Consider the following 13,816-nt stretch of genomic DNA (forward strand, 5'->3'; position numbering starts at 1 on the left):
CATTAAAACCACATGTACATTAATATATTGCAACATGTATAAAGAAGAATATATATTGAATCAAAATTTACATTGCAACTACATATACATGAACAATACGTATAGTCTGTTACATGAAAATATGTACATAGTTACGTGAACAAAACTGCATATTACATACACGTACGAGAAGTAACATGAATATATTGCGACATGTACTTACAAATGTAAGGTTAAAATGCAATAGAGCGAACTAAGGCAATAACCGTACAAATATAACAGCAAGGCACGCTAAATACATTCACACTACACCACGCTGCAATACTCACCTACACAAAAGGTGCATTTTTAGGACAATACTTGTACGTGTGACCTGTTTCATTGCACTTGTTGTATCGCTTGACCCAGTTATAAACCTCAGCAAGATTTGTTGTCATTATCCCATATCTTGCCCCACCACTGTCGTACAGCAAAGCCCATTTTTCATTTGACTCATTACGTATCCACTGTGAAAAGTTCCTGATAGCTGACCCTGACCTCCTTACTATCTGAGAAGTATCTGTTGTGAGAGGTCCAAGAGCTATCGGTTCATCACCTGTGGCTGCTACCTCAGCTGTTTGTTTCATAGTTAGTTCATTTAGTCTTGTCCATAGGGCATTGAACTTCCTTTGTTGGTTTTGACTGCACAATTTCTTGAAAAGCTTCATCAAGTCTTAGTTTTTAAACTATATGTAGAAGTTCGCACCCATATGGCGCATGCACCACCTGCTCTTCAAGTCGGGCCACTTTGCTGCAACACCCCGTCGAACACTCCCATATTGCATATCCAGCAAAGCCTGCAACAACCCTGCATGTCTATCATAAATCTGACACACATCTGGCCGGTCCAGAACAATAGCATGCTTCACCCGCTCAAGGAACCAATACCAGCTATCCCCGTTCTCACTCTCTACGAAGGCAAACCCCAGTGGCAGGACTTGGTTGTTACCATCGACCCCAATTGCAGACAATATCTGTCCTTTATACTTCTCAGTGAGGAATGTCCCGTCCAGGCAAATGATGGGTCGACATTACCAAAATGTTTTGATGGTTGCGACGAATGCAAAGAAAGCACGCTGCAATACTCGTTTCCCGTTGTACTCCACATCAGTCGAGGGGTAATGCTTGATATCATAGTAACTTCTTGGGTTTCTTCCACATATTGTGGCTAATTGACAAGGTAGATTGTGATATGAATCTTCATATGTCCCAAACCTCATCTCAATAGCCTTCTGTTTTGCTCTCCATGCCTTCGCATAGTTTATTGTATACTGAAACTTTTGCTTAGTAGCACAGATTATTAATAGTGGCTCATACTTTAGGTTGTCTACAATCTCCCCATACATAACATTGGCAATAAAAGCAGATAACAGGTTCCGATGGGCGAACTCTATTTCCTCAATGTGACAATTATGCTCCATGACTATTGAGCACTGCCAGTAGTCTACCCATTTCCCACTGAATGCATGCACCCGCCAAGGACATTCAGGCACCAAACACTTCACATCATACTACATTTTACTCGACTTAACAAGTTTGAACTGTCTCTGAAGAGACAACAACCAGAATTTAACTGCATCAATAACAGACTCCTTTGTAGGTTACATAGCACCTTGAGACACCTCATTCTCATCATACTCCCACGGTGTCTGATCAGTCTCACTAACCACCAGTTTTGAAAATTCCTGATCTCTCAACTCTGCAGGAACATGAGCATTTCCCTTCTCGTCGGATGAATCCTCATCGGCAACGGCTTCCTCCAACTCTTGATCCTCCAACTCAATCTGTTCAATTATGCTAGGGATGTGCTCCCCCTCACCGGCTACACCCATCGGTTGCATCTTAGGAATATCCCCAATATCTGGCCTGTCCCTGACATTTATCGGGTCTGATTCATCTACCACTGATATCTGTTGGATCCTTCTGGCACACCTCAGCTAACAAAATCAGAGGGAGCTCACGTTTACATGATATATCTACATACTGCCTCCAAGTAGATATCGCATCGATCGGGACGAGCTCGCCAAAGTAGCCCTGACTAGCACGGTTGAGGACAACTCTCAGTTTAAGATCATGTTGCTGCGGATCCAGTTAAAAATACCGCATCAGCCACTTACACACACCCACAATGGTCCTCTCATTGGCTTTACTAAGACCCTTGACGACATGACGAAACCCAGACAGATCTACACCGTTAGGACCATAACTAATTTGACCCTCACCGTAATATATCTGAAAATATAATTTATCTGTCATCCCTGGAAATATCCACAAATATAACAATTGTTAAGACCGACAAACTATATTTTTGATTATCGGAACTAAAAAAATTACCGACACTGATTACTGCCTAACAATAGGTTCTTCAATAATACCTCTAAGCAAACTAACCTACAATTATTATTCTGTACAATCTAGATATTCGAAACTACCATACTAAAAATACTACTATATATTTAATGACTATCCTACCATGTCGTAATTAATATTGACAATATACTACTAAATACAACATTTTCTAAACCCTAAACCCTAGATCATACCGCTAAACTCTAGGTCATATAGTGCTAAACCCTATGTCATACAGTGCTACTTTACTTATTAACAACAATATAGGTATAAAAAAAATTACCAAAAAATGTTCTTCAAATCCGCCGATTGAAAACAACAGAGCTTCACCGTGCTCTCTTTCTCTCCTCTCCTCTTCTCTACTTTTCTCTTTTTTCAAAATAAAATAAGGATTTTTCCTCATTTTCACCGTTTATATAGAGAAGGGAAGAGGAGGGGGGGCTGGCTCCTTACCGCCCCTTGAGAGGGCTCCTTACTGTCCTCTCAGGGGGCGGTTAGGCCCCTTGCCACCCTCTCAGGGGGTGGGATGCCCCTACCTGCCCTCTGAGAGGGCGGTTGGGCACTTTGCCACCCTCTTAGGGGGCAGTTAGGTTTCCTTACCGCCCTCTGAGAGGGTTGCAGCTCTTTCAGAGGGCTGCAGACGTCTAGTTTTACAAATATTGTCCTGAGATATCTATTTATTTATATTTTTAATCGAAAAAATATAAAAATAAAAAACTCGAGAGAGTGTATCCCCAATGGCACCTATGATCAATGAAATGGAACACCGATTACTTCAACAAGCCCAGTGGCAATGGCCCAGTTTGGAGTAAATATTTTTGAAAGGAACAAGACTGGTCTTGGGCTGGCCTTTCTTTGGGCTGCCTTGGTCCTCGGCTCAGATCTCAAAATTGGGCCCATGTGGGCCGAGCTGTCCTAGCCCGGCCTCTAATCACATTTTCGCACTTCATCTTCGAAATTTCGTCATCCTTTACGTGGTAGTACAACCTTATGATGGAACTCATCAAAAGCAAACTTTAGTTACTACTTCCACTGATCATTCTGAACATTATATGCAACATCATATGAGTGTATTCGCAAAATGATTAATCATATTCTAGGATCATGTGATATAGATTTATCAGAATATCCCATAATTATCTATCAAGATAATACTGTTTGTATTACTTAAATGCATACATGTAATATCAAAGAGCATATTGGCACAAAATATCTTGCAATGAAGTCTTATGAAAATCTAGCAGGTTTATTTACTAAAACATTGCCCAATTTAATATTCCAGAAATGTAATCACCAGATCATATATATTGCAATCTTTTTCCCTTTATGAGTTTTACTCTTTGATTTTCTCATATAAGAATTTTAATGAGGCAATATCAATACAAGCTTATATGACAAATAATTTTCTCCAAAGGGTTTTCATCACTGGATTGTCAAGGAGTTTTTCAATAACATATTATAATTAATCTTTTTCGCATCATATTTTTTCTCACAAGATTTTGAAGAAGTTTTCATCATGCTATATACAAATGACAAATTGATCTAGAAGAAGTGTTTAGAATTGATAAAATCTACATAACCACCCATGGCGGCTGTATGTTCGTGCCCATTGCGGAAAAGGTGTATGCCCAATGGACACCAATGATCAATGAAATGAAACACCAATTGCATACTGTCTGTCTTGGATTGTCTCGTTTACTTTCTACTTCAACAAGCCCAGCGGCGACCCAGTTTGGAGTAAAAATTTTCGAAAGGAACCAGACTGGTCTTGGGCCTGGCCTTTCTTTGGGCTGCCTTGGTCCTCGGCTCAGATCTCAAAATTGGGCCCACATGGGCCGAGCTGTCCTAGCCCGGCCTCTAATCATATTTTCGCACTTCGTCTTCGAAAATTCCGTCATCCTTTACGTGCCAATCGCCAAATTACGGCTCGTTCCCTCGATGCGCGCGCCGATCCTCCTCCTCAGAAACGCCATGCACCGGTTCCACGAAGACCGCCATTACGGACCGTCCTCATTCGACCCCACAGCCACACATCCTGCTCTCGATGGTCCATACACCCAGCCCACGAGCACCTGACCGAGCATTTCCTTCAGCGTGTCGAGGGCCGAGAGATCCCGTCGCCTTCTTTCCTTCGCCACCTATCTCGCTCGCCCATCCCACCCTCGCGCTCCCCGATCGCATCCTCCCCTCGCCGCTGGAGGAGTACGGCCGCCGGTTGGCCTCGCCGGCGACGGAGATGGCTTCCTCCCCGCGCGGACAAAGGGCTGCCTCAGTGCGTGCCCAATCCGATCACTGCTTGATGCTTAGGAACGAAGTGTCGAGGTCATCCTCCGTAATCTATCTGAGAAATCCATGTGTTTTGCCGTAATTTGCGTGAGAGTGTGATGCTTCCAATTTCGGGTTGAATTTCTGAGATTAGGCTTGCTTTTATGATCGGAATGTGACTTTTATTTGGGGGGATTCGGCTCAATTCTGCCCAAAAAAAAGAAGGGTATTTTCGTTGCATCGCCTAGGCTCACTTGAGGCGTAATTCTTTAGCTGCAGAAACTCTCGTTATTTTAGGTGTAATTTCAGCCCATCATTTTGGTGGCCCTTTAGTGTTTGTGCAGTGATGAGATGGTGGAGAGAAGGGGTAGATGCCTTATTGGCGATCTTATAATTTCTGAACCATAATAATGCATAGAAGGCCAAGTTCCTCTTTAGACCATAGTTTATCGTTTTTGCAAACAGTAATCATAGTTTAGCTGAAGGGTCAAATTGTGTGTTGCCGTGGGGCGTTGCAACTTTTTATGCTCTCTTTTCAACCTGAAGCCTTCCACCCCCTATTGCCTTATGACTTTTGAGGTTCAGAAGTTGGAGCTACTATGATCTTGTTTATATCACCGATTTAGTAATTTGCAGTCATGATGTTGATTGTCGTATTGTTTATCGTTGATGATCTGACGGAATCTCAGACAGACTAGTAGTTTATCCAATTGGGGATCTTGTTTTAGCATTTTTTTGTATTTTCCTTTTATGATGCGCATGCATTGTAGTGAATTCGAGAATTAGAAATAATTAATCCATCTGTGACGCTGTGGGTGAATTAGTGACCCAGACTTTGGTTTGCTTGCTATGGGTTTTGCCATTTACAGGGCCATTTCAGAGAAAACCATACAGTTGTAATAGAAGGTTGATCTTGAAATGATCTCATTTGGTGGCACATGACTCTGGGAAATGGCTGCAGGTTCTTTGAAGAATGGTCCCTTCAATAGGGATGCTGAACAGGTAATTGTTTTTGCAGTAGGATCGAATGAATCTTATTCATGTAAAGTGTAAACAGCAGTAGAAGAGTACCTTTTAAACTGAATTGCATACTGGAACCGCTTGATATAATAATTTTGACTGAACTTTATTATATGGGAAACCGAAAATACTATGAGGCAAAATTTAGCGCCTGGTAGAGCCTTCATAAAATGAAAACTGATTGGTTTAACAATGTCTTATTGGTGGGAACATCAAGCATGTAGTCTCTTGAGGATACCAAGAGTCCAAGAGCATGTAAGCTTAGATGGATCTTCTAGCAAAAGAAACCCAAATTCTGTAGGCATTGAATGTACAGTTGTTAACTAGCATTAAACATATGAGGGTTAACCTGCTTTACAGTCCTTGCCTCCCGAGTGTTCTAAAGATTATACTTTTGTTGCTTTTGTGTAAGAAAACGACATGCAATGGAATGTTTAATATCACCCATTGTTTCTGAATTGCTAGGCAATAACAGGCTTGAAGAAAGGGACACATCTATTGAAATATGGGCGCCGAGGAACACCTAAATTCTGTCCGTTCAAACTTTCAAATGTAAGTAGGAAATTTTTTCGTTAGTATTGCAGTTCTATGGTAGCTTACTATTGAGCCAATCAAATCAATTGTACTTTTGCCACATTTCAGTTTCAGTTTAACAGTTTGCTTGCAAATTGTACCTGGCATCATACGCTTTACACTTTTCATGTAAACTAAAGTAGATCTATCAAGCATCTTGTTAGATAGTACTGTTGACAAAGTTGTATTTGCATGCAATTGTGAACATGGAGTGCAGACCTTTGCCTGCATGTGGCAGTGTATGGTACCCAAAGAAATGGTAAGGAGGTTGCTAGAGTGCGCACGCGTGTTGTTTGAGTCAAAGCATGCAGTAGAAGTGGCTAGAAGTGCAAAACGTGCAGGTGCGATTGGTGTGCATGTACGAGTTAGTTCAGTTAGTGGTTGTTAGTCTATTTAATTTAATATGTAACTTAACAGAGAGATATAACAGAGGAGAAGCAAAAATGTAATTGTCTGCATAACGAGTCCTCAACTTTATTATGTGCCGTCATCATGGTTAATCTGAAAGTGAAAGCTGCATTTTGCATCCATGTACCTTATTAAAAATAGTTCATGGATCTAAGTGAACAAAGAATTATCCTAATTTTGGACATCATTATGTTTAATCAATTATAATTATCATGGAAAAGAACTTTTCTACTGTTCTTGGAAGGTACCTGTCGGTGGGTGAACACCGCAAGCGGGGATCCTGAGGGACCCCCTTTGAGATTCGGCGGGGGGCTGATTCTGGATGTACATCATACGTGGGGTTAATGTGTGTGTATGGGACTTAGGCGGGACGAATGATTGTCGACTAGTAGGAGTAAATGCACAAGGGATTTAGACAGATTCGGGCCGTACGGATGCGTAATACCCTACTCTTGTGTGTCTGGTGTGTTATTAATGCTCTTGGAATGCCTTTCTCCGAATCTCTGTGTTACAAGGTTTTTTTTGTCTCTTGTTGGCTTGTCTTCGCTTCAGCTTCAAGTCTTGTGCTTTAGCTCTGCCTTCTACGAAGTGCTCCCCCCCCCTTTTATCTACGAGGGAGATGCCCTTCAAGGAGTGCTCAGAACGAGGGCACAAGTTCCCGTAAACAATAAATGAAAAACAACCATCATGTGTCTACAGTTGATGTTACAGGGGGTTGAAAATGCGCCCCTCGGACGGTCCCGTCGGTCTTTACGCCCCAACTTTAGCAGGTGCAGGGGGGCCCACCGGCCAGCCACTGAGTATCCTCTCATGCTCGTCTGGTCAGAGTAGGTCTGACACGGCCTAAAGCAACGGGGCGATAGGCGATACTCCTCGAGCCTATCGAAGATATCTTCAAGCTGTCCTTCTTTATGGGCCCCGCGATGGGACATGCGTTGGGACCCGTCGCATTAATTGTTCCCATGCCTTCCTGCCAGGCGGTGGCAGAGACTGACGTACTCAGTACGACAGGCGTGGGGGGGGGGTGGTTGGATGTGACCGGCCACGCTCCCCTTTAAATGCAATATCGGGCCTCTCACCGATCGACACCTCATCGTGGAGCCCTTGCGGGGTCCACCGGCAAGGGGCTTCTCTGGTCCTCGGGGAACTCTGGGTACTTGGGGATCAATTGTTCTTGACCCCGAGCACCCCCTCTCGGATTTGGCTCTTCTCGGGTCCTCGGGGAACTCTGGGTACTCGGGGACCAAGTGTTCTTAGCCCCGAGCACCCTCTCCCGGACCTGGCTCTTCTCGGGTTCTCGGGGAACTCTGGGTACTCGGGGACTAACTGTTCTTGGCCCCGAGCACCCCCTCCCGGATCTGGCTCTTCTCGGGTCCTCGGGGACCAACTGTTCTTAGCCCCGAGCACCCCCTCCATGTGGCACTGCGCTGTCCTAGCTTCGGAACTCGGGAACCCCCGGTTCCCATATCACCGACAGTACCCAAAATTTTTACCTTCCAATGAGGTCCCAGTACTACCTATCTTATGAGGAGGTACCAAAATTAACGGAGGTGCTAAAATTAACATTGTATCTCTTGGTACCTCCTAAGAACCGGAAAAAAGCTCAATGGAAAAGGACTATCTTTATATGCTTTCCATTTGTCTTGATCATGTTTTCTCCTGTTCCCAGGATGAAACTATGCTCATCTGGTACACTGGGAAAGTGGAGAAGCAATTGAGACTCAATGAAGTTTCAAGAATAATACCTGGGCAGCGTACAGTAAGTCCTTATTTTTTATTAATATTGTTTCCTGATTGTGAAATCAACTTCATTGGTAGTTGTACTAGGAGACCTTCCAATTTTGAACATGACCTGCTTGATCTTGCATTAATGTTGACGGTGTTGAAATTAGTTTTTTGCTTATTCACCAAAGTATTTTTTCTGGCACTTCCTTGAATCCTTGATGCAATCACTCTCGTAAAATCTGCCTGCCTGCCTTTTTATTGCATGTGGCTATGTCTAGCTTACTCAACAGTTCTGTACTTCTGTTCAAGAAATTCAAAGTGATATGTGCGGTTGATATTGTTCTTATACTGTCTTCCCTGCCAGGCTATCTTCCAGCGACATCCAAGACCTGATAAGGAGTTTCAATCATTCTCTCTTATATATGGGCAGAGATCATTAGATCTGGTTTGTGAACTTCGACCTATGTTGTTTCTATGCTTAAATTTATATTTTCAGATTTTTTTATGTACATTCTTACCAAAGATAGTCTTGGGAAAAATGTTTCAATGCTGTCATTATGATCCCTTTGGTTAGTTTAGTTTAGTTAGCTAGGGTCTGGGGCGTGTTGTGCGTTCCAGTGTGTGGAGTGCGTTGTAGTCAATGATTTTTTCTATCTACTTAATGTAATGATACGCAGTTCTCTTGCGTGTTCAAGAAAAAAATTTAGTTACCCTCGGTACGTAAATTTTGGCAGATCTGCAAAGACAAGGATGAAGCAGATGCATGGTTTGTTGGTTTAAAGGCACTGATTTCACGATGGAATTGTGAAAGATGGACAACAGAAACAAAAGATGATAAAGTTTCTGATAGCCTGACTAAGCATATTCAGGGAGATTCACCATTGGCATCCTCATATTAAAGAAGTGATGCTGAAAATAAGGTTAGCGAGCAGTGGCTTATCTATGTAAATTGATTAGTATCCATATTTGTTACTCTATGTCATTGCGTTCGTGTGTTGGGCTTCTTGCAGGACTTGCAAAGTGTTAATGCCCATGAATTCATTGACTTCAGAAATATATTTTCTGATGTGATATTATGCACTGGACAGGAGAGGAGTAGAGTGAGTGCAGGATCTATCGGTACTTCTAACTCCCTCTCATCTCGGGGTGCAGATACGTTCAGTGGGGGAGCATCTGGAGTTGATAACAATGTTAGAGTCAGCTATTCAAGTGCAGTAAGTTCATTCAGCTATGGATCAGGTGATGATTTCGACTCATTGGGGGATGTTCTCGTTTGGGGCAAAGGTGTAGGTGATAGCATGCTTGCCTATGCTTCGCATATATCTGGAAATCTGCATGAATCTAGGAGCGATGTATCTTCACCAAAGGCACTGGAGTCAACATTTTTGTTGGATATTCGCAGTATAGCTTGTGGGAGTAAGCACTTAGTTCTTGTCGCCAAACAAGGAGAAATATACAGTTGGGGTGAAGAGTCAGGGGGTAGGCTTGGACATGGTGTTGATGCTGATGTTTGCCACCCCAAGCTTATCAGTACTTTGAGTGGAATAATTATTGAATCTGTTGCCTGCGGAGAATTCCATACTTGTGCTGTTTCTTTTTGTGGGGATCTCTACACATGGGGTGATGGTACACATTATTATGGTGTTCTTGGTCATGGAAATGATACTGCTCATTGGATACCAAAGAAGGTCTATGGCCCATTGGAAGGTCTGCATGTCTCGTCAGTATCATGTGGACCATGGCATACGGCCGTTGTAACATCATTAGGCCAATTGTTCACCTTCGGTGATGGAGTATTTGGTGCATTGGGCCATGGAGATCGCCTAAGCACAAACATCCCAAGGGAAGTGAACTCTCTGAAACGAATACGTACACTACGTGCAGCTTGTGGCGCTTGGCACACAGCTGCAATAGTTGAGGTTGTAGATTTTCTAGATCCTAATGCAGCTGTGAAACTATTTACATGGGGAGATGGGGACAAAGGTCAGCTTGGACATGTTGACAGAGAAGCAAGGCTCATACCAGCCTGTGTGGCATCACTTTTAGAGCCTAGTTTTTGCCTGGTAGCTTGTGGGCATGACACTACCGCAGCTTTATCAACCTGTGGGCAATTGTACACGATGGGCAGTAATGCTTTTGGACAGCTTGGAAATCCAAAGACTGATGGAAAGCTGCCTGGTCTTGTTGGGGGGATCATCTCCAGCAGTTTTATTGAAGAAATAGCCTGTGGTTCTCATCACGTTGCTGCGCTGACTTCTAAAGCTGAAGTTTATACTTGGGGCAGGGGTGCAAATGGTCGTTTAGGGCATGGAGACTGTGTTGATCGGAATACTCCAACTCTCATTGAAGCTTTAAAAGATAAGCAAGTCAAGAGCGTAGTATGTGGAGCAGATTTCACTGCTGCTGTATGTCTCCATAAGTGTGCATCTGGTCTAGATCACTCAGTATGTTCTGGCTGTTGTTTGCAATTCGGTTTTAGAAGAAAACGACATAATTGTTATAACTGTGGTTTAGTTTTTTTGCAAAACATGCAGTAGTAGAAAATCAATGAAAGCTTCTTTGGCACCAAATTCGTTCAAGCCATACCGGGTATGTGATGAGTGCTATACCAAACTTTCTGTGGGCGATGGAAAAAATCTGAAAAATTCGAGGCTTCTTGATGGAAATCCACATCAATTGTCAAGTGAAGCCACTGATACAGATAATAATTTGCGGTCGCGACTATCTAGGCTTCTGACTATGGATTCATTCAAGCCCGTTGGTAAACACTCACGGAGTAACAGCCAGCTTCCTCTACCTCAAGCACGAAACTTCAATCTGAGTACTACAAACCTCATTGGGCATTCCAAGGAGTTGATTTCTTCTTTCATTCCTACCTCAAGGGTAGGCTCCCATTCCCAGTCAACATCGCTTCTGTCCTCCAAACCAAGTTTGCCAAATCCCACTGGACGAGAAAATCAGTTAAATGCGAATCTAACTGAAGAAGTTACTAGACTACAGTCACAGGTATTTTGTATCACTGTCCTATACAATGCAATGATGTTTCACTTTCTCCTCAAGCTGTCTTTAGATCACTGTCCTATCCTTTTCTCAGTTTTTAATATGTACTGCTCTATCTCATAAAGTTACCTGATTGATTCTTGTAGGTGAGCGAGCTGACACATAAGTCGGAACTACTTGAAGAAGAACTTGGTAAAGCTAATAATCAATTACGGGAGGTCAGAGCTACTGTTGATTTAGAAAGCTTGAAGTGCAAAGCAGCAAAAGAAGTTATCAGCGCCCTTACATCTCAGGTAAATATTCAAAATTATCAGCGCCCTTACATCTCAGGCAAATATTTATTGTTATCGTTGTCAATTTCTGGGATTAGTACTGTTTGCTTTGCCAATGGTCGTTATATGGCAAACTATTATAACTGAGATATAAGTGAGGGATGAAAGGGCAATGTATTGGCTATGCTCTTGTACGATAGGATAGAAAACTGATTGCAGCTATACTGGGCCAATGTACATCTCTCGATAATCAGATAAGCATTTAAAAAGAATTCCTTACTGAAGTTTCTTAGGCTGCATTGCAGTGCAGTTTCTACATTATTTTTTTGAAATTTGGTATCATAACTGCATAAAAAACATTTCTCTTCAGAGTTGTAACTGCAAAATCTTATGAGATTTGGTATAGAACTACAGATCTTGTAGCTAATTAAATTCCACATGACAAAAGTACAACACGACAAACACAAACTGGCCTTCATTAGCTCATAATTTTGTGTGCACAAGGTTCTGAAACTGTGTGTAATATATGCTGACCTTTTTGTGGGAACAATAAAGAAAAACTTGCTTCAATTACTATATTAAGTGAAACTAGAGTGCATAGTATAATGTAAGAAGGATCCTTATGATCCAGTTTATTTTAGCCACAAATCCATGTACAATGAAATTGAAGAATAAAGTGTGATATATAATGCTGACCTACCAAAAATAAAACTGAGGTACCAGAGAGATAGCGACAATGCATAATTTATACTATAGGTTCTTAACTTTAATTTGGAAATATGGGGCATCAGCTTATTTGTCATATTACATCCTATGCATATAGCAAAATCTTTATGTGCTCCATCATTATTTTGTTGTTTATATACTATTTTGCATTACTTAATTCTCCCGTATTGTCAGATAAAAGTTATGACTCCATGGACACCTGAAGGGTGTTATCTAAGTTGTTTGGAAGTCATTCCCGCGAGAATCATTTGCAGGATCTTTTTAGGTCACCTGATTCCAGTGGGCAGCAGGCTCATCAATTGTCCTGCAACGGAGAATGGATTGAACAGGTTGAACCTGGTGTTTACATCACTGTGTTCCGCTCACCTGCAGGTCAGAAGTACCTCAGGCGTGTGCGTTTTAGGTATTGGTGCATTCTTGCTCTGACTCGTAAAATTTGTGCTCAGTTCTTGGTTTTCACCATTGCGCTTAATAATTGTTATGTAGTTCCATACGAATTGCATTTATTGTTTATCCACTAAAGATTTTCGACTTAACTACAACTTACAATAGATTTTTCCCTTCTCGGACTTCTCATTGATGACTACATTTACTCACCTACAGCAAGAGACGTTTCACTGAACAGCAAGCAGAGCAATGGTGTGCTGAACACCGACAAACACTGCAACAGCAATATGGTATCCTGACTGGAGACAGTATCGTCCCATCGAGAACAGTCCGCGAAATGGGATAGGATATCATTTTCGACTAACTGGTACATAGTCTAGCTTTTTTCTGCCGGCAAATGTACATTTCCTTTTTTCAGCAAAAAAATGCGCATTCCCTTGGCTGGCTTACCCCCGAGCTCCGGCTTGATGCAGTCATTTGTTATTCACGGCTTCCCTTCTCTGTACAAACGATAGAGCGGAAGGTTAAGTTTTTCAAAAAGTAGTAGTATATGGCAGTATTCTTGTCCTTGCAATGGGGCCATTTGGATAGGAAAACTGGCGTGGGAGGGTTTAGGTGGTGGTTTTTGCAAAATGTCTGTGCAGCACCTATTAACCTATGTAATTCTTGTGTTCCAACTTCCGAGCGGGCGTCGCGTGCATCCGTGCGTTCCAAATGGGAGTTCAGAGTTCCCTTTCCCGTACACCCTGGCTCCCTGCAGGTTCTCGTACTGGCGCCCCGCAGTCTGCAGATACTTGTTCCTGTCACTTGCATATGGTCTGATTCTACCCTACATGTGCGAGGTGAAGGGCTTGTTTGAACAGGTTTAGAATGGTTGGATCCAACCCAATAGATGTGGGTTTCGGAACATTTCCAATTGAACAAAGCCTCAATGTGCAGGTTTTTTTTAATATTACATTTTTGTACGGATATTGTGGAAATAGTACTAAAAATGAGGAAATTTTAAAATTAATACCTGATCGTCCAACGGTTTGGCGAAAACAAGTTTTTGCCCTACCGTTTGGCGAAAATAT

General features: G+C 42.2%; 1 pseudogene; it reads left to right on the plus strand.

The window, feature by feature from the left end:
* Positions 1-4,512: 4,512 nt before the first annotated feature.
* On the plus strand, positions 4,513-13,095 carry LOC133930591 (PH, RCC1 and FYVE domains-containing protein 1-like; annotated as a pseudogene).
* The last annotated feature ends 721 nt before the right edge of the window (positions 13,096-13,816 follow it).

The sequence above is a fragment of the Phragmites australis genome, chromosome 10 (assembly GCF_958298935.1).
Source record: "Phragmites australis chromosome 10, lpPhrAust1.1, whole genome shotgun sequence".
NCBI lineage: Eukaryota > Viridiplantae > Streptophyta > Magnoliopsida > Poales > Poaceae > Phragmites > Phragmites australis.